This window comes from Anabrus simplex, chromosome 1 (assembly GCF_040414725.1).
Source record: "Anabrus simplex isolate iqAnaSimp1 chromosome 1, ASM4041472v1, whole genome shotgun sequence".
Classification (NCBI taxonomy): Eukaryota; Metazoa; Arthropoda; class Insecta; order Orthoptera; family Tettigoniidae; genus Anabrus; species Anabrus simplex.
Genome location: NC_090265.1, coordinates 1,108,163,660 through 1,108,184,342, shown reverse-complemented (window position 1 = coordinate 1,108,184,342; position 20,683 = coordinate 1,108,163,660). Strand labels below are relative to the sequence as shown.

At 35.4% G+C, this 20,683-nt stretch overlaps 1 protein-coding gene across 2 annotated transcripts in view; it reads right to left on the bottom strand.

Annotated features, from left to right (window-relative positions):
- LOC136858067 (uncharacterized) overlaps positions 1 to 20,683 on the bottom strand; it is a 579,094-nt gene that overhangs the window by 445,938 nt on the left and 112,473 nt on the right. The gene's annotated exons all lie outside the window — the stretch shown is intronic.

Genomic DNA, 20,683 nt, shown 5'->3' with positions numbered 1-20,683 from the left:
TGATTAAAAGATGTTATCAGACATCAAACATGTAATTAGCAACCAGACATCTGAAATCTTTACTCTGTGACTGTACATAGTGTCTTAACATGGTGTTTATTTTGTATCAAGTGTTAATGTACTCTTTAAATGATAAACATTGTTTCATAAGACTGGGAGTGCCTAACCACATGATCATTAACTTAATAAGTGCCAACACCAGATATATTAAAAACATTTCAAAGACTCTTTCAAGAACTCTACTAAATCTTATTTACCTGTCGGTAAAGGACCATCACATTGTATTTTTAACCCTACTACTATTATTTTAGTTATATGTTGGTTTAATATGAATGTATTGGGATCCCAATATCAATTGATTTTGAGGCTGAGATATAGGCTGACAATGCCCACAACAAGGGTGAAACATGTTACAATTTTAAGTGTCATGCTTAAGTTAAAAACATTCACATGAATGTATTTTATTGAATACGTTGACCACTTCAATAAACTTACTTGTTTCATATTTATTTAAACATATTTACCCCCTCCCCCCAATTTTTATAGTAGGCAGTTTATGTCTTAACTTATTCTTTCATCACATTCTTGAACAGGTATATTCTAAAAGCATGGAATTGCACTGGACAGACTTGTCATAAAACATTATTTTATTATATTAAAACTAGTTACAACTGTTTTTATAATAATAACATACTGCATGTGCAGTACTGAATTGTACTGTATGAAAATGACTTCAAAATATTTATTTATTATTATTATTATTATTATTATTATTATTATTATTATTATTATTATTATCATCATCATCATCCAATTAGTTACTCTTCACTTTAATACAGTGTTTCACTAGTCCCGAAGGTGACTGCACGCCACTGATTCTGGGATTACCAAATAATGTCAAACCCTGGATAAAACACTATCAAGATCTCAAGATCTCTATGAGAAATATCCCATTGCTGAAGACACAATTCAAGCAGATCTTTCGATGGCCATCTCAGAAAACCAAGAGTAAGATGGACAAACCTGATGGAAAGTCCACATATGAAGGTGAACAATTAGGCAAGCCTGGTAACTACTACAGAACCTGAACAGAAATACAACAAAGCTACATCACAACTTAACTGAAATAATGGCAGATCAGGTGGTAATCCAGCTACTCTGCAGTGGGGAAACCCCGCAGAAGGAAACCATGAGAAACAATCATATGTGACACAGAAAATGAAAACGCACTTCCTTCAAGGAGCCTTCCTTCACGAGCGAGCTGAGAAAAGTAACATTCATCATGAAATCAAAGCTGCTGTTATACATTCTGTAATGCATTATACTCAATCGGATTGGAAATTTACAAAAAAAGTTCATCCCGCAGCAAGCAGGACTTTGACCTGAAGATTTTATGTTGAACAGATCTTAAACCTCACACAACACACTGAAGATGGTTTTAAACAAAAGATTACCAGAGTTGCGTTTATAGACTTTATTGTTGCCTATTATCATATATTATTTCAATAGTATAGATCCTTTCTGCGGCGCTCACAAGTAACCGATTGTGACAAATGTGCATTCAAAAGAAAGAGAATAGACATTAGCAGCGATAAATTAACTCTCATTTCATAAATATCGATAATTTCTTTTAAAAAATGGAACAAAGTGTGCGATTTGCAAATACTGTTGCTATAGGAAAATACGTGCCATCATTGGAGTCTACTTCAAATTTTGGATGCTGCGACAGCTGTTTTATGTCGTCATAATATGCTGTAATTATCAGTTAAGAAAATGATAGTAAAACCAAAATTACTTCCAGAACATTCTTCAGTATAATAATGCACTTGCATTTGCTTCTGTTGAAGTGGATGCAATAAATGTTAAAAAAATCAAAGATTACATAAAGTGGTAAGTAAGACTGTCTCATATTGTACTGATTTGTGTATTCCTTAGTTCACCAGGGTGCTACTACACCACATACTTTATGAACATGAGAGATTTCTAGCACGGGTTCCCTAGTACTATAAAAAACAGAAAATTGTTGAATGAACCGCGCAAATTCACAAAGAACCACCAACCGACTTTGCTGATTGGTAATATTCTGCACAATAGAAGGTTCTTTGTTAGTCTGAATAGGAAAAACATGTAAATTTAGAATGACTTGCTTCAGCGAAGTGTACCACCACTTTACAACATCATTTGTTTTAGATTCTAGTCAGTGGATACATTTTGAGGTTTTAATTTTTATTTCATTGCACCTCGTACCATTAGGGGCTAATGACCTAGCTGTTGGGCCCCTATAAACAACAAACATCATCATGTTCTTGGTGACTTCCGACAAAAGAATAGCATTACAAAAATATTCCAAAGTTTGGACTGGGAAGACTTTGGAGAAAGGAGACAAGCTGCTTGACTAAGCAGTATGTTTGAGCTGTTAGTTGGAGAGATGTAGAAAAGTAACACCCATCATGAAATCAAAGCTGCTCAACGCTAAATCCTCGATCATGTGTTTTTCAAGAAACTGTATCTCACCAAAGGACGGCTATGGCATACTTACGGATCTTGGTGTTAAAGTTCCGTCGTTGCGGTACTTTGAGGAAATACAATACCAGAAAAGCGATCGGCAGTGAACTTGCATAGGGGACTATCTTAGCATCGCATTTGGGTGGTATTGTTTAGAGAATCAAAATCATAAAGCAGAGAGTGTCCACAACAATTGGAAGGAGACAGAGCGCATTTCGATGGCTCTACTTGAAGACGGAACGAGTTTCGTCAAATGTTCATACTTGCAAAACGTCTACATTATGTCCAGGGTTAGATGTTTATTTTTTTACCTTTTTCGAGTGTATCGCCGAACAGGTTTTCGGCACTTCCCTCAGATCACTGTATAGTCACTGAGCTATCGGGCAAGAATCGAAACTGCTCCTTCTTACAATAAGTAACACAAATTTAGTACGGTAATTTAATATTATCGTACGGTATAAGATTATGTTATCGAGACCAGAAGGAATGTTGCACTTTACATACATAAAGCCATGGGAGATTTTGGGATTGCCTATTACTGTTTTAGTCCTAATATAAGACCGGAAATTTCAGGTTTTTTGTGTTAAAAAGCTATGAAAACCGCAGTCATTTTATCTGCGCACGTTACATTTAAAATCTTTGTATCATTTTGCACTCGTACCGATACCAACTTGTACAGCGAGTGCGCTTTCCAGCTGAGCTCATGGTAGCGAATAACCGCAATTTCAGAAGTTTTGATGATTTTTTCTTTCCAATTTGATTGTGATTAGTGACGGGCAGAATTGAACATAATGCATTCGAGAACTTCAGAATCGATACATGAAGCTGATTTTATGTAATTCAACATAACCTTTAAAAGTTGATGTAGGCCTAGTTTACGCGGTACAAGATTTCTATAAACTGACTATGAACAGTATACCGGTGACCAAATTACAGTGGAAGATTTAAAAAAATGGGATTTCGCCATCATATTGGGCGCTTTTGTATCCAATGTGCTTTATTTTATTACATTAGGGAATTAAAAACTACTTGTGGTCGATTGTCGTTTGGCTTGGTGTTATTAGGTTTTTCGAACAGTTTGGTTGATCAAAGTTGCTGAACTGAAGAAACTGACGAAACTGAATGTAAAGTTTCAAGATTTTTAAGTCGTGTACGATACCGGTAATTAATGTTTGAAACCAGCCCCGCGGTCGGACTTACCTGCCTCTCACCCGGAGGGCCCGGGTTAGATTCCCAGCCAGATCAGGCATTTTCACCTGGATATGAGGGCTGGTTCTAGTTCACTCATTCTACGATTACCTTTAACTGAGGCACTATTTAATGGTGAGATGGCGACTCCAGTCTAGAGAGTCAAGAATAATGGCCGAGAGGATTTGTTACATACATCATGCGTCACTTCGTAATCTGCAGGCCTTCGGACCGAGCAGCAGTCGCTTGCTAGGCAGAAGGCCCATTAGGGCTGTAGTTTGGTTTGGGAGTGTTTGTACTGTAATATTATAAGTATACGTATTTATTTTTTTGTGATATTTAGCCAAATTGTTGATGGTTCATTTGTTCCCGGATATTCTGTTTTCCCGTGTTGTACGTTTTTTTTCCGTGGTCCCACCAAAAACGGAGAATTGAGGTTCCACTGTACATCCTTACTACAATCCCTAAATACCCTCATAACCATGTGCAGAGATCTGAACTCTTTATTTACAATCCTGTTTATGTGATTATCCCAATGAAGTAATTTATATGGTAAAAGACTTCCAGAAACTTACTACAAACAGTATACTGGTGACGAAATTACAATGGAAAATTAAGAAAAGAACAGATTTCATCATTATGTTTGGTGTTTTTGTATTGGATGCGATTTAATTAGATAAGAGAATTAAATACTACTCGTGATCGATTATTGTTTGGTTTGCCTTTATTTTGATATTTTTTGATGAGCTTGGCTGACCTGAAAGAAGTTTTCACAGGAAACTGACAAAGATTCCCCGGTAATACAATGAAAAATATAGAGATTTTTAACTTGCGTAATTAATGTTTGAACCCAGCCCGCGGTCTACCTTGACTGTCTCTCACCTGGAGGCCCTAGGTTCAGTTCCCAGCAAGATCAGGTATTCTTACCTGGATAAGAGAGCTGGTTCTAGGTCCATTCAGATTATGTGATTATAATTAATTGAGAAGCTATCTAACTGTGAGATGGCAACCTAGGTCTAGAGAGCTAGAAAGAATGGCCAAGAGGATTCGTTACACTGACTATAATTTACCTTGTAATCTGCAAACCTTCGGGCTGAGCAGCGGTCACTCAATAGGCCAAGGCCCATTAGGGCTGTGGTTCGGTTTAGGAGTGTTTGTAAGGTTATAAATATGCATATTTCATTATTGTGAAGTTTAACTAAATTGTTGATGGTTTTAGTTCGTTCCCAGACTTTCCATTTTAACGTATTGTAAGTTTATTCTCCACGGCCCCTCCAAAAATGGAGAATAGAGGTTCTGCAGTATCAGTAGCGTGTCTCCAACACTGCCAAACACCAAAATATATGGGTATCTGACTGGACAACACAGTGACATTTAAACAGTAATATGCCACCACATATGAAGAGAAAGCACTAGACAGATCTCTGCCATCCACTTAACTGACACTAACCTGCAGCAAGGCAATTCATATCTAGGAAGAGTTTCCTATCTAGAATGCAGGCTTTGGAGGGAATAACATAAAGAAACTACATCACAAAATGGAGGAACGAATTAGGCAATAAAAACATCTGCATCAAAGAAGAACCAGGTCCTGGTTTATGTCAACCCTACACAGAAGACTTTAAACCGTTTGAGCGCTGGTGAGCCATGATGCAAGACGAACATGCAGATATGGGGCCTCCAAGCAACTGATGCAGATGTTCAGTGTGAGTGTGGTCCTGTATTCTGTATAGAGCAATAAATAAGTTACAACATTGTGAGAAACTGCAAAATGACCTCAATAATTGATTGACTGATTGACTGATAATGTTGTGAGGAGGACAGTAGGCAATAGTATGATGATAAACGGGGTTAAAAGTCAGGTTGTAAGTTTCACAAATACGAAAAGTTCTCTCAGTTTTAATTACTGCGTGGTTGGGGTGAAAGTTCCTTTTGGGGATCATTGTAAGAACCTAGGTGTTAATAAAAGGAAAGATCTTCACTGGGGTAAGCACATAAATGGGATTGTAAAAAAGAGGTACAGATCTCTGCATATGGTTATGAGGGTATTTAGGTGTTGTAGTAAGGATGTAAAGGAGAGGGCATGTAAGTCTCTCGTAAGACCCCAACTAGACTATGGTTCCCGTGTATGGGACCCTCGCCACAATTACTTGATTCAAGAACTGGAAAAAATCCAAAGAAAAGCAGCTTGATTCGTTCTGGGTGATTTCTGACAAAGGAGTAGCGTTACAAAAATGTTGCAAGGTTTGGGCTGGGAAGACTTGGGACAAAGGAGATAAGCTGCTTGACTAAGTGGTACGTTAAAATTATAAAATAAAAGAATTTTATAATTTTAATATATTATCCTCAATACGGTTCCATTATGAGATTAATTACATGTAAGTGGTACGTTACAATTTATAAACTTCATCATATAGATCCGTTCTTGTACAGTTTAAATTAAGAACAATGGTTCATACCACGTTAAGAAAACAGCATTAGTCTTACGGACCTGCAAGGAGTGAACCCACCCCTCTGAGACACCCATTATTCCTCGTGATTAAGGGATATTATACTGTGCCTTGTAATGTATTATGAAAGAGAGACAAAAAGGAAGTATTTTTGCCCGCGAGTTATTAAAATAACTACATAACATTATCTTTTTTCATAATACATTCGTAGAGAGGAAGCATAATGGCAGGAACAGCCATCGCTTCGTTGCCTTCCTTCATTTTCCTTCTGTGTTGCTCTGGTACAAGCATCGTGTAGTCCCTCACTGTGTGAACCGCCGCGCCGGCAGCTCACTTCAGTAGTGAAATCATCTGCAATAAATCTGCTTTAAATCAGCGCGTACTTGTCTTTTGTTGAGTGAGAGTTATGCGATAAGCCTACGTGTGTGATTTCTTTCTTTAACAAATAATACGGTGATCTTTTGTAGAGTCATCTACAGTATTTATTTGTTGCGTCTGTTTTCTAGCCTTTATATCAGTGCGTACTTGTTTGTATTGAGCGAGTGTTGTGTGATCAGCCTGTGTGACTGCTTTCTTTTAACATTAACACAGTGATTTGTTTGCGTTATGACTGAGAACGTTACTGTACGACAGCACAGTAGTACCCCGCGTAGGTTGGTGAAATGTATTAAATGCAATTAAATGCACCCCTCACCCCTCGAGCCCAAAATAATAATTATTTGTCTATTTTATCCCTGAATTTGCCTTACACTTCGATGCTGAGGTTTTTTATGTGCCTTACTTTACCTCTGTTTCTGCACGAACCAAAAATAGCCCCTGTAAATCCCTCGTCCCTTTTAGTTCATAAAAGTAATTTGCAGCTTAGTTTCTTCTGGTTTTTATCTTGAACGTAATTACCGAATTTCACAAATTTCATCTCCTCCCATGAGTTCCGAATTCCTCCAGTTCCAAATCCTTTCACAAATTAGCTATGTGTCAATTACACTACCTGAGCAAGTCCCATCAGTTCTGAACTATACCTGAGCGAGTTTCAGTTTAGTTTTCTACAGAAAAATTATATTAATTTGTTTATTACTGAAACAAATAAGGTACACTGTTAGCGCCAGCCAGCAGTGAGTGCCCTCTTTAATGAATTGGCTCCTCTAAACAGATGAGGGCGGACGCCATGGACCAGTAGTTCCCATAAGCAGCTTTCACCTTGTCAGTATCTCTATCAGCATGCACCTTCGTCAAAATAATCAGGTTTGAGGTATATTTACAAAGTTCTCAAAATAGCATCAGCATGCGTTTCATCTTTGAACTTTTTTTAATCTTACTTGCAAGTCACTTAGTAATCAGCATGTATCTATGTTAAATTGACCTTTTAACTGAGTTATTCTTCTCTTTATACTCTAATTAATATGTACAGCAAAAGAAACATTTCTTTAAAATACTGTTAAATCACTGGTCTCTTCAAACTGTTGAGTTGCTCTTTCGATTCTGTCATCCACTGCATCATATTTTCTTTTCCTTTCTGTGGCTTGCAAATTCAACTCTGCCCGTATAATTTTTTCGTCTGAATTTTGACACTACTCCTTCAAACACAACACCAAGTCTCTTACACGGGGATGTGGTTTTCTGCATTTCAAATTCCGCTCATGGTTCCAACCCTCTACAGAGTTATTTGTTCTATGCCTCTTCCTATGGCAATTCCACATTTCAATCGGGATATGCACGTTTTCAAGCCATTGCTTGACAAAATAATAAAAAAAATTGATTAACTTTTCATTGCCCGGGGCCGTGCTATGAATGTGTAGCCAACCGTCATCTACTTTTTCTGGTTTGAAGAATTCAAGTGCAGCACACTGCCTGATGGTGTTTCTGATTTCCTGGCTAGTTTTATACATACATGAAAGCCCAATTTCTTGCACTTTTCAAATACTTTAGCTTAAGTGGAAAAAACAACCTTGCACTTGGACTCTTGGAAATACTTCTATCGCTTTGGTAGCTCCAACCTCAAAATACATGTTTACTATTTCAGGTGACCATTCAGGTATTACATCAAGGTTTTTTTGAAGAGGCAAACATAAGTGGCTTTGTTCTTGTTTGGAAGCAGTGTGAAAACAGCAGGCATTACATTTATCTCCTCTTTGTTGCTTTCCAAGTCTACATGAATGGTGCATACTTGACAGAACTGCTTACTGACACTCTTAAATGTCCCGTCCATTAAGAAGGGTTTTTTTTGTTTCAATATTTCTTTGCCTCTAGGGCTTGCAAATATCAAATATCAGACGTCAGCCAATAAGAAGTTTGTGCCATCGGGCATACAAAGAGTTTCTTCCACTAAATTTACTTCATCTCGATGCAAGGGTTCTTTCTGCACTCCTTGTGCTTTACTATGCTGCCTGTACAATGAACTCTTTAAACTTTGGAACTGAGGCATTCAAGTCACTAACTCTTATCCTGTTGATGCAAGTGTTCGAATTCTTCGTCGTATATGAAAAAAAATACATGGCGTTAGAATGGTTCACTTTACCGCTTGTAATTGTGTAATCTGATATTAAAAACTTCATATCTGGTCCGTATTGAAAGGAGATTAACACACAATAAAGGAGAGTATACATGATCCACCTTATGTCAATACAAATTATGTTGTTAATACAAGATCACAACATTTTTATTAGGGACCGGTTTCGATGTCTTTGGGCATCATCAGCTACAATAGCTTAAATAAACAAAGATATATATCTTACAATACAAAATATAAACCATTAGTAATAAAATAGGAGAAATATACAACATGATGGTGCTTAAGAATCATTTTTACGAAATTTACAAGTTAGATACTTGATGGTCAGACAATAAAATAGGAGTGAAAAAATTATCAAATGGTTTAAAAAGTCTTTGCCACTGTGTAATGCCTAAATGTTTTGAGCATGGCATAAATAAACAACAGAATTAATGTTAAATGTTGACATCTAAAAGCTGACGTGAATTGTTGTTCCTCTGTAGATAATATGTAACTTGGTATTGGCCTGTATCATCAGTTTTCATAAGGTAAACATCAAGTTATAAGGTAGTTGAGCAAGTGGATCGTGTTTACAGTATTGACAGAAGTATTTGTTGTGAAACGAGAAAGTTCTCGATCCAATGCGGGACTTTGATCAGCCTGTTTGTATGGAGAACGGAGAGGAACTGAAGGCTGGAGCTTACAGGGAGCATAGCACAGTGTTAAGGGAGGGAGAGGGCTGGATCAGGAAGGAGGGGGAGAGGGGCGATGGAAGGGGCAGAGTGAGGCAGACGTGGTAGGGAAGGATAGCGCGATAATTTGTTACGTAAAATCTGATAGATCCTGATTTATGAATTTCATTTTCCGTATTGACATTTACCAATCGTCATAAAAGGAAAGAAAAATTCCACCTAATCAATACATTTATTTTCTTGTGAAGTATTACAATCTAGGACCGGTTTCGACCCTTCATAGGTCATCCTCAGCTATATCAGAATCACATTTGCATTTCTATCTTATACCTCTGAAAGACCTTCATGATATATTGTTTCATAATTTTCAGTGAAAACTTATCTTAAAAAATTTACAAATTTCTAAGCGTTGTGTTAAAATTAAAAATTAAAATTACAAAACATTGTCTATTATATACATGCACTTTGGCTGACAGAATGCGTCCTTGGGTTGATTAAGCATCTATCTTAGGTATTGTTGCTTATTCTGTTGAATCGATTCCCTTTTATACTTATGTACAATCGTGAATAGACTATCAGTAAAATTTGATAAATAAAGCTTGCGTGATAATTATAATAAAATATCATGTTACTTCTTTATACCATATTGCTGGAGTGATATTATTTTAGGTAGAATATAAATGCGTGTTGACCTCTATAAAATATTTTTACATAAACACACTAATATATTTTAAAGTCTAATCATTGTACTTTAAAGTCTAAAATACTTATTGCTTTGGATCTTGCGTTGTTATGTGGTAAAATATTGTAACAATTTGTCTTCTATAACACCAGATATTGATAATATTTAAATATGCCGTGTATGGTTGGCTTTTAAGTCTAATGATTAAATGTCAGTTCCTTCTTGTATAAAATTACAAGTTTCATATTATGTTGATTATGTATTGTATAAAACATAAATGTCTATTAAATAGAATGCTTATCATTTACTACAGAAGTTTTTTAAAAACACTTGAATGTCTAGTAATAGTCAGTGTATTAGTGACACTGAAACGTGTTGGCCTTGATTCTTGCGTTATATTTCCATAATTTGCCTTTTTTTATATATGTTGAATGTTGGTCTTTATAGGTTCCATTTGTAAATAACAGCACTTTCCTATAATTGTGAAATGGATCAATATAAGCTTGATACGTGTTAAATTATGCACTATATGTGTGATTCAGTTCTGGCCTAACTCGTCTAACGAGTCAAACGGCTAAGAAACTCGCATTTCAAACATCCAGCAACTTTACCAGCCTCAAAAAGGGATAGGAACCACCACATTCTTACGGCATTTGATGGGAGAAAACTCCAGAAGTTAGGCCAGAACTGAATCACACATATAGTGCATAATTTAACACGTATCAAACTTATATTGATCCATTTCACAATTATAGGAAAGTGCTGTTATTTACAAATGGAACCTATAAAGACCAACATTCGACATATAAAAAAAAAAAAGGCAAATTATGGAAATATAACGCAAGAATCAAGGCCAACACGTTTCAGTGTCACTAATACACTGACTATATTACTAGACATTCAAGTGTTTTTAAAAAACTTCTGTAGTAAATGATAAGCATTCTATTTAATAGACATTTATGTTTTATACAATACATAATCAACATAATATGAAACTTGTAATTTTATGCAAGAAGGAACTGACATTTAATCATTAGACTTAAAAGCCAACCATACACGGCATATTTAAATATTATCAATATCTGATGTTATAGAAGACAAATTGTTACAATATTTTACCACATAACAACGCAAGATCCAAAGCAATAAGTATTTTAGACTTTAAAGTACAATGATTAGACTTTAAAATATATTAGTGTGTTTATGTAAAAATATTTTATAGAGTTCAACACGCATTTATATTCTACCTAAAATAATATCACTCCAGCAATATGGTATAAAGAAGTAACATGATATTTTATTATAATTATCACGCAAGCTTTATTTATCAAATTTTACTGATAGTCTATTCACGATTGTACATAAGTATAAAAGGGAATCGATTCAACAGAATAAGCAACAATACCTAAGATAGATGCTTAATCAACCCAAGGATGCATTCTGTCAGCCAAAGGGCATGTGTATAATAGACAAAGTTTTGTAATTTTAATTTTTAATTTTAACACAACGCTTAGAAGTTTGTAAATTTTTTAAGATAAGTTTTCACTGAAAATTATGAAACAATATATCATGAAGGTCTTTCAGAGGTATAAGATAGAAATGCAAATGTGATTCTGATATAGCTGAGGATGACCTATGAAGGGTCGAAACCGGTCCTAGATTGTAATACTTCACAAGAAAATAAATGTATTGATTAGGTGGAAATTTTCTTTCCTTTTATGACGAAATCTAATAGAACCAACTGTTTTCGGGGAGCACGACACTGTTCAATACTGAAATGAGGACATCAAATAAAATTCTAGGCTTTTCGGAAATGTCATCGAGTTTAGATTCGGATTGAAATATTGATCCAAATGTATATCGTTGGCTTTCTTTTAAAACCTCGTATGGCTCAATACTCGTCCTGCCCATTATATTCCTTAAGGCTGGTCACGCCTCTCAGCCACATACTGATATGCTGTCCATAACAATAATTTTCGTTGTGTTCATTTTCCTATGCTGCTCTGTGAAGGAAAATTAACCTTATCATACCGTATTGTAGGGATGGTGTTTGCATGGCGAATTTATGCACTCCTACAGTATAATGTATTTAAGGTTCGTTTTCCTTTACATAATAGCAGAGGAAAATGAACATAATGAAATACAGCAGATCTCCGTGGTGTCTAGCAAGGGGCCTTTGCTCAACGTATCTAAAATTGTTAAGTCGTGATCTATACCATTAAATTTATGTTTATAATCATGAATGTGCTGACCTACTGCGGAAAACCTGTTGTATATTGCACCCTACGGGTCAGGGTGACCACAGTTATTTTCCCAACTAGTCAGATAAATATCTCAGGGTATTCATGTTTCCAGAAGAATGGTTAATTTTTCTATAATTTTGTTTAACGTGCGTTCAAAGAGAAAATGGTGACACCATACGCGGTTCAAAATTCCGTAATTCAACGCTCAGTAGTGGATTCCGCATACGTATACTTCAATCAACATTTCCAAAGACACATCCGCATATCGGGAACCTTACTCACTAAATACAACTACAGACTATCACTACAAATGAGAACTCATTCAATTATATAAAACTTAATCAAGAAACACATTTATTAAATTATTGAGAATCGCGAAAGAAATGGTTAAATGTCAAATATAGCACGTGAACTTCCAATCATGAATCTAATAAACAAATATTTTAACTTCTGAATCAAATATTTTAAGTCAGCGCTGGCTTATTTCTAATCTAAGTTTGCATATCTTAACATTCTGGGTTGAGTATTCCTGAAATGAATTCACGTTTGTTTCAACTTCCTATTAAAATTTAAATCTGGTCATTTAAGTATACAAATATATCATATCTTCTGACCACAGTCAAAGTTCAGTATGTCAATAAATTATTCTATCACTTGCGGTGTTAACTATTCACCATCATCAAAAATGCTAACATTACAGTATTCACATTATTGTAGGAATGGTCTGAATTTCAATAAAGTATCTTGAATTCTAATTTCAGTGATCTGAATCAAATTAAAAATTATCCGAGTTCGTTGGTGCTGAATAAGGTGAAAGAAATGAGAAATCGAATGACGCACTAAGTTTCTTCGTCCGAATGCCACTTAAAATACGGCTCCTAGCTAAATATTCGCTCATATAGTATTTCAAATTAAAAACATCGATGATATCCTACGTAAATCTCATATTATTTCCCTACTCTAGCTAGATAATTTCTTATGTAACGTATTCCAGCTCAATATGCACTCAGCCAATAAGCATTTATCATATATAGATGTGCAAGTGCCTACATTACGATATCTCAATATTACATTATCATACCAGTTACATACTAGTTTCATCTTCCACGCAATCGACATTCATTCAGAATACGACATAATCATGCATAAATCTACCCATCACCGGTTGTTACTACTGTCAAACCATTCTCAAACTTCATTTAAATATACATAATTTTATTATCCATACCTCGCTATAGTTCTTCCCTGGGGCATATTTCCTTTCTGTAGTTGCTTTACTTGTGCCCTTATATCGCACATTACATATATCGTATACGTCTCATTTCTTATTAATCTGCGCAATATTTCACTTAAAACACCATATACTCTTCCATCATTTCATCTATAACCTTATTTTCAACCTATATTTAACTCATTCGACATCTACAATTAACGCGTTTAACCTCCAATATTCATTGAACATAACGAAACGCGACATTCCTTTAGCGCAGAATTCATTCCTCATAACACGTTTTATCGTGCAATTCAACACATAACCCCAAATACGGTATCTACTCTTCCAATATAATCATTCAGCAAAGAGTATGGTAACTTAAATTAAACAATTCCAAAACATGCGTCCCTCTATGACGTAATCTGGGTTCGAATCATACTATATCACTCATGGATCTTTTTAGCTAACCGGGATTCTTTGCAAACATCTGTTACACTATGTCACATTTTAAAATGGTATTCTCGCTCCTCTGGTTAAGATAATACAGTAAATACGTAACCATTATGTCACGAGATATCATCTTAAGTTCACACTGACTTAATATATGTTAATATCGTAAATATTTCACACTGCACTTCCTTATACTAATTGCACACTTAATTATTTCACGCTTAGGCTATTCAGTTCTATTGTATATACTGGTAATACTTTACATAAGAAATTATACTACTTATTACTATTACTTAGCTCGTCATTCAATATCTCGGGCCTTAGTTGCTCTTCTTCAACTGCTCCACGGTCTGGTCACAGGCCTTGGATCGAGAACTGGACAGGTTCTCCATCACTGGTAGCTCGGGTTGAGTGACCTCCACCACTCGGATCGGGTGGTTTTAACTGCCGGGACGACATCTCTCTTCAGGTTGGTCTATGCCGATTTAGCAAGCCATCATTTCCTCAGGAATACAGTAGATAATACACATCAATTCTGAAACATATGTATTCATCATAGTTCTGCGAAGTATATATATATATATTTTTTTAATGATTGCCTCTTTATTTACGCTATCGTTGCTATTATTTCCTCTTAATATAGCTCAATCTCCAGCTCTCGCGTCTCGGTCAACCTTTTGCTTCAAGGCTTAGCAAATAAGTATACGGACGAACTTTTCAAAATTTCCGGGTTTTATACCCTCCTTACTGTATTTCAGTGTTTATCACTTCGTTTCCTTCAATTTTACCATCGTATCAACTTAAAATCCACGTTAGAAACTACTAATCTTGCTTATTCTTGAGAGCGATGTTCAGCACGTCTTGCCGTTACGAAGTCAATTTTTTAAGTAAGTTTTTATAATAATCCGTTTGATCCTTCTTATTTTTTAAAAACAATTCAATCGATTCTACTCTATTGTACACCGCCTTCATAGTGGTAGGTTTAAATCAGTCGTGGTCTTCTAACATACATAAATACCGATATTCTGCTACACATTTCTTTGCCTTGGCTGGTCTCTACCTTCCGTAGGCGTCATTTTGTAATACGTCCAGTAAATGCATTGGGTACATTTTTTGTATATTTCTGCCAAGATGCCAGAGGCCGGTGACCCCATAGCCAAGCCATTTTGTTTATAAACCACGTTGTCCAATGTAAAATAATTATTGTCTATTAATAGTTGCAAAACGGACATAAAATCAGAGATTTCAAGTTTGCTCAAATGACTACTGGAGTTCAGATTATTTTCAATAATAGAAAAAAAGCTTGCTCATTTTTTATGCTTGGGTACGTGTTAATAATATCGAAAGAGTGCAAAGTATGGTATGGTTGTAGGTCAAATCCGTCTAGTTTCTTGATTAGTTCAGAGGTATTCTTAATGGATTTATTAGAAGCAAAAGTGAAATGTTTTTTGAGGAATTGTTGAATAAACTGAGCAAGTTTGTACAAAGGCTTTGCCTATAATCTATTATAGGACGTATGGGGACATCTGCCTTATGGATTTTTGGCAGTGCTTTCGCATTTGGTCAGAGCTGTCATTAAAGACCAAGGCCAAGTTTATAATAGACTTTTTAACGTGTTATCTCGGAAGCAGACGACTTTAGAGAATAAGTTTGAAGCACTCTTGAGCAAATCAAAATCACTTAACAATTCCTCAAAAAAGATTAAAGATTCTAGTACTCCCGAAGATATTGCACAATTTCACCCTCCGCTTATCAATTTATCAAACACAGTAATAAATGAGGCAGAAAGCACAATACTTTCCAAAGGTCTGAAGCATAATTGGCCGAATGTTAACACATCTAGTATCGTTTCTAAACTACTTATTGAGACAGAGGTCCCTATTAATAAAATGCCGAAGGATTCACAAGATGAACTAAGACTGGATGTTAAGAGACACCTAAATAAAATTTCACCTCTCCCGGTTTCAATGAAACTAATAGATTTTCCAGAAAGAATGAACATCCTGGAACTAAGAGAAAAATCAAGGACAATCAACTCATTATTACTAAGGCAGATAAGGGGAACGCTACCACCATTATGGATAGAACAGATTATATTGAAAAAACAAAAACTTTAATGACAGCTCGTTTTTTGGTAGTCAACAAGGACCCAACTCAACTAATTCAGCGGAAACTCAAACGCTTAAAAACGGATCTTTTCTTTTGACTGAAAAGGAAAAATCGAAACTCATTAATATGAACCCTAGCTTACCAACTGCAAAAGCACTACCGAAAATCCATAAGGCACATGTCCCCATACGTCCTATAATAAATTATAGGCCAAGCCCTTTGTACAAACTTGCTCAGTTTATTCATCAATTCCTCAAAAAAACATTTCACTTTTGCTTCTAATAAATCCATTAAGAATAACTGAACTAATCAAGAAACTAGACGGATTTGACCTACAACCATACCATACTTTGCACTCTTTCGATATTATTAACATGTACCCGAGCATAAAAACGAGCCAGCTTTTTTCTATTATTGAAAATAATCTGAACTCCAGTAGTCATTTGAGCAAACTTGAAATCTCTGATTTTATGTCCGTTTTGAAACTATTAATAGACAATAATTATTTTACATTGGACAACGTGGTTTATAAACAAAATGGCTTGGCTATGGGGTCACCGGCCTCTGGCATCTTGGCAGAAATATACTTAAGATTTCCTTAAGCATAATGCAATTGGCAATAATGAAAAGTTTAACAATATCAAGTTCTGGACCAGATTAGTAGACGATACTTTTATTATCATTGACGAATGTTCTATTGTAGCACCAAACACCCTTACAAACCTCAACAACACAGATCCTCATATCAAATTCACAATAGAATCCGAAATTAATGGTTCCATAAACTTTATAGATTTAATGATCACTAGGCTCCCTTCTTCATTTAAATACAAAATTTACAGGAAGCCCACCCACACAGCATCAACAATAAAACAGGATTCAATACATCCCTACTCTCACAAGTGTGCCTAGTTGATCGCGTGTTCAAGGTCCCAAGGTTGAAAGCAGACTTGAATTAAGAACTTAACATCATACGTGCGATAGCTAGGTTTAACGGTTATAATAAGAATTTTATTGAGCGTATTATTAACAAATTCAGGCACCGCTCAAACTCTAATTTAATAAAAGATAAACCCAAACCTAAATTATTTTTGACTTTCACCTTTAACCATAACATTTACGGTGTTACCAACATATTCAAGAAGCATAACGTTAACATTGCCTTCCGCACCAACAACAGCAACATGCATGTTTTTCACAATTCCAACTTAATTAACAAATCAAACCCTTTCACCCAAGTCAGGTGTTTACAGGTTTAAGTACAACGACTGCCGCAGCTCTTATATAGGACAAACAGGTAGGAACTTTAAGATTAGATATGCAGAACACCTTAATGCAGTCAAATACAACAGGTTTTCCGCAGTAGGTCAGCACATTCATGATTATAAACATAAATTTAATGGTATAGATCACGACTTAATTTTAGATACGTTGAGCAAAGGCCCCTTGTTTGACACCACGGAGATCTGCTATAATTATACATTTGGATCAACATTTCAATCCTAATCTGAATCTCAATGACATTTCCGAAAACCTAGAATTTTATTTGATGTCCTCATTTCAGTATTCAACAGTGTCACGCTCCCCGAAAACAGTTGGTTCTATCAGATTTTACGTAACAAATTATCGCGCTATCCTTCCCTACCACATCCGCCCCTCTCCACCTCCCTCCTGATCCACCCCTCTCCCTCCCTTAACACTGTGCTATGCTCTCTGTAAGCTCCAACCTTCAGTTCCTCTCAGTTCTCCGTACAAACAGGCCGATCAAGGCGAGTCCTATACCTTAAAATTCTTTTAATACAATGCCCTTTTTTCCAACAACTTAATTTAATTCAAAAATTGTCTTTCTTACACTTCAGGTCCCGCATTGGATCAAGAACTTTTTGGTTTCACAACGAATACCTCTGTCAATACTGTAAACACGATCCACTTGCTTAACTACCTTATAACTTAATGTTTACCTCATGAAAACTGATGATACAGGCCACTACCAAGTTACATATTATCTACAGAGGAACAACGATTCACGTCAGCTTTTAGATGTCAACATTTAACATTAATTCTGTTGTTTATTTATGCCATGCTCAAAACTTTTAGGCATTACACAGTGGCAAAGACTTTTTAAACCTTTTGTTAATTTTTTCACTCCTATTTTATTGTCTGACCATCAAGTATCTAACTTGTAAATTCCGTAAAAATTATTCTTAAGCACCATCATGTTGTATATTTCTCCTATTTTATTACTAATGGTTTATATTTTGTATTGTAAGATATATATCTTTGTTCATTTAACCTATTGTAGCTGATGATGTCCAAAGACATCGAAACCGGTCCCTAATAAAAATGTTGTGATCTTGTATTAACAACATAATTTGTATTGATATAAGCTGGATCATTTATACTCTCCTTTATTGTGTGTAATTATGTAATTAATTATTACAGTATTGTTAAATTACAATAATTGTTAAATAAGTAAGCATATCACATGAATCATGTTTTAATCTTAGCCTTACATTTAATATAATAAAATGGCTCAAAAGTCCAACAACCCTATGTTCATTTTCTGTATTTGGTTAATAAAATAGCTTGTAAAAAATAAAGAGAAGCAAAAATAAAGTTATATGAATCATCCTTACCTGTGAGACTGAAGTGTTATTCTTCTCGCAAGCTCTTTTCCTGGCCATGGAAGCTGCTTTTGAACACTTCAACGCTGGCCACATCAGGAACAAAATCATGGTCCGCTTCTTTAATCAATTCCCGATTTTTTAAAATAATTTTTCCGGCACATGGTATTCCAGCACAAATCCACACTTCACTTGATTTGTTGTCGCGTTTCTTATAAAAATGGTAACTATCAGATATCAAAATTTGGTTTCCTTTAATGCTAGTTGTGAACTCTATGTTTATCTGCTGTACTCATAGACACAAACACAAATGACTTTGAAATAGCCTTTAGGTACCTGGTTGTAAAGCCATTAACTCTTCAAAGTAGCGTCGTACTATTATTAGCTGGTCAAAACTCAGAACTGACAACTGGGTTTTCCAGAGACATTCGGAACTAGTGGGACTCATTAGCTTATTTACTCAGGCTTAAATACGTGGTAGGAACTCGTGGGACGTTTTTCCTAAGCAATTTGTTTTTGGAACTCACAAGAATGGAACTCATGAGACGGAATCCACAAATTTATGTGCCGCCGTTTACCCATAATGGTGTTGAGCAGAGCCATTCGATGTGGCAACACTGTTGTCATAAGAGCAATACTGTTTTCTTAACATGGAATGACCTACACTATAGTGTTAGGTTAATGGTCTATCCAATCAACACACTTCATTCTACAAGTGAAATCACATTCAATATTAAAATATATTATACATTATTTGGTACGTTTCGTCTAATTTAAGACTCCTTCAGCCATAGCATCTCGTATCGGATTAAGATACATCATTGTTGCAGTCTAATAATTTTAAAAATTGATGAACCCATTTCCTTTACGAACTGTTTGAGAACACACTGAAGACAATAAACACTATTTTTCATAAAACTGTCCATCACTTTCTTGTAAAAATTCTTCGTGTGTTAAAATTTGAATGATATTTCCTTAAAATATGACATGCAGTGCTGGTAGCCAGTAGCTTCAATGTTCTGACTGAGGGAGATTCGAACACGGGCCACAAAATAGGAAAATAAGAATAAGAATTCATAAAAATTAAAGCTTTAAGTATTCTGATGTGGATAAGGTCCCATTTTCCTATTCCTTGAAAGTAGACTAGCAGCAAGATGCAAACTGTAACTGTACCGACTAGTGTCACCTGCAAGCGACACTCCTGTATTTTGTTGGAACACGTTTCCTGTAGATTTTTAGTTTTGCATTGTTTTTCGTCATGTACCTAGAATAATCTGAAAGGAGATACATAGATTTATCTTGTACACTGTGTTTGAGCTTTGATGGGTTAAGAAAAGGCTAGGAAAACAACAGATAAAGAATCTGCCACCTAGGCGACTGCCCTAAATGCAGATCAATAGTGATTAACGAATTTAGATTTTTAATGCCAAGTTCATCAACAATGAGCAGCACTGCAAAACTGTGTGGTTGTTAACTCCTATTGATGTGGAAGATAAAGATGATACAAAATGGGTAAAAATGATGCAACGATTACTTGAAGAATGATGGGGAAAAGGAATCATAAAAACATGGGTTGAAAGCCTAGTCCTCAAATGCCCTAATATAACCCAGTCAGAAGAAAAAAAACTAAATAAAGGCCTACAATGGCCTATGCTGTTAAAACTAATCAATCAACAATAACATTATACTGGCTATTGTTACTGTAGTTGGAGTGTGCACTGTCTCTTCTTCTGCCACTCATCTCTGCTAGAAGGCAACAAAAACTAATCTTTCAACGAAGGGTATACAACAGCTAGTACGTAATAAAATTTTTAAAATCACCCACCTTTTAAAAACACAAATTTACAAGACGAAAGAAAAATACTCACTTGTTGGTTTAATGTCTCTTCATTATTCTAGTCTAAAAAGCACTGAGCACAGTCATTAATATTAATGTACTCGGAATCTAAAGCTGAATTAGATGTCTTATTTAAATATGAAATGCTGAGGAGTGTGGAAGAATGGAAATACTGTATGGCATTTGCAGTGCCAAAAAACTC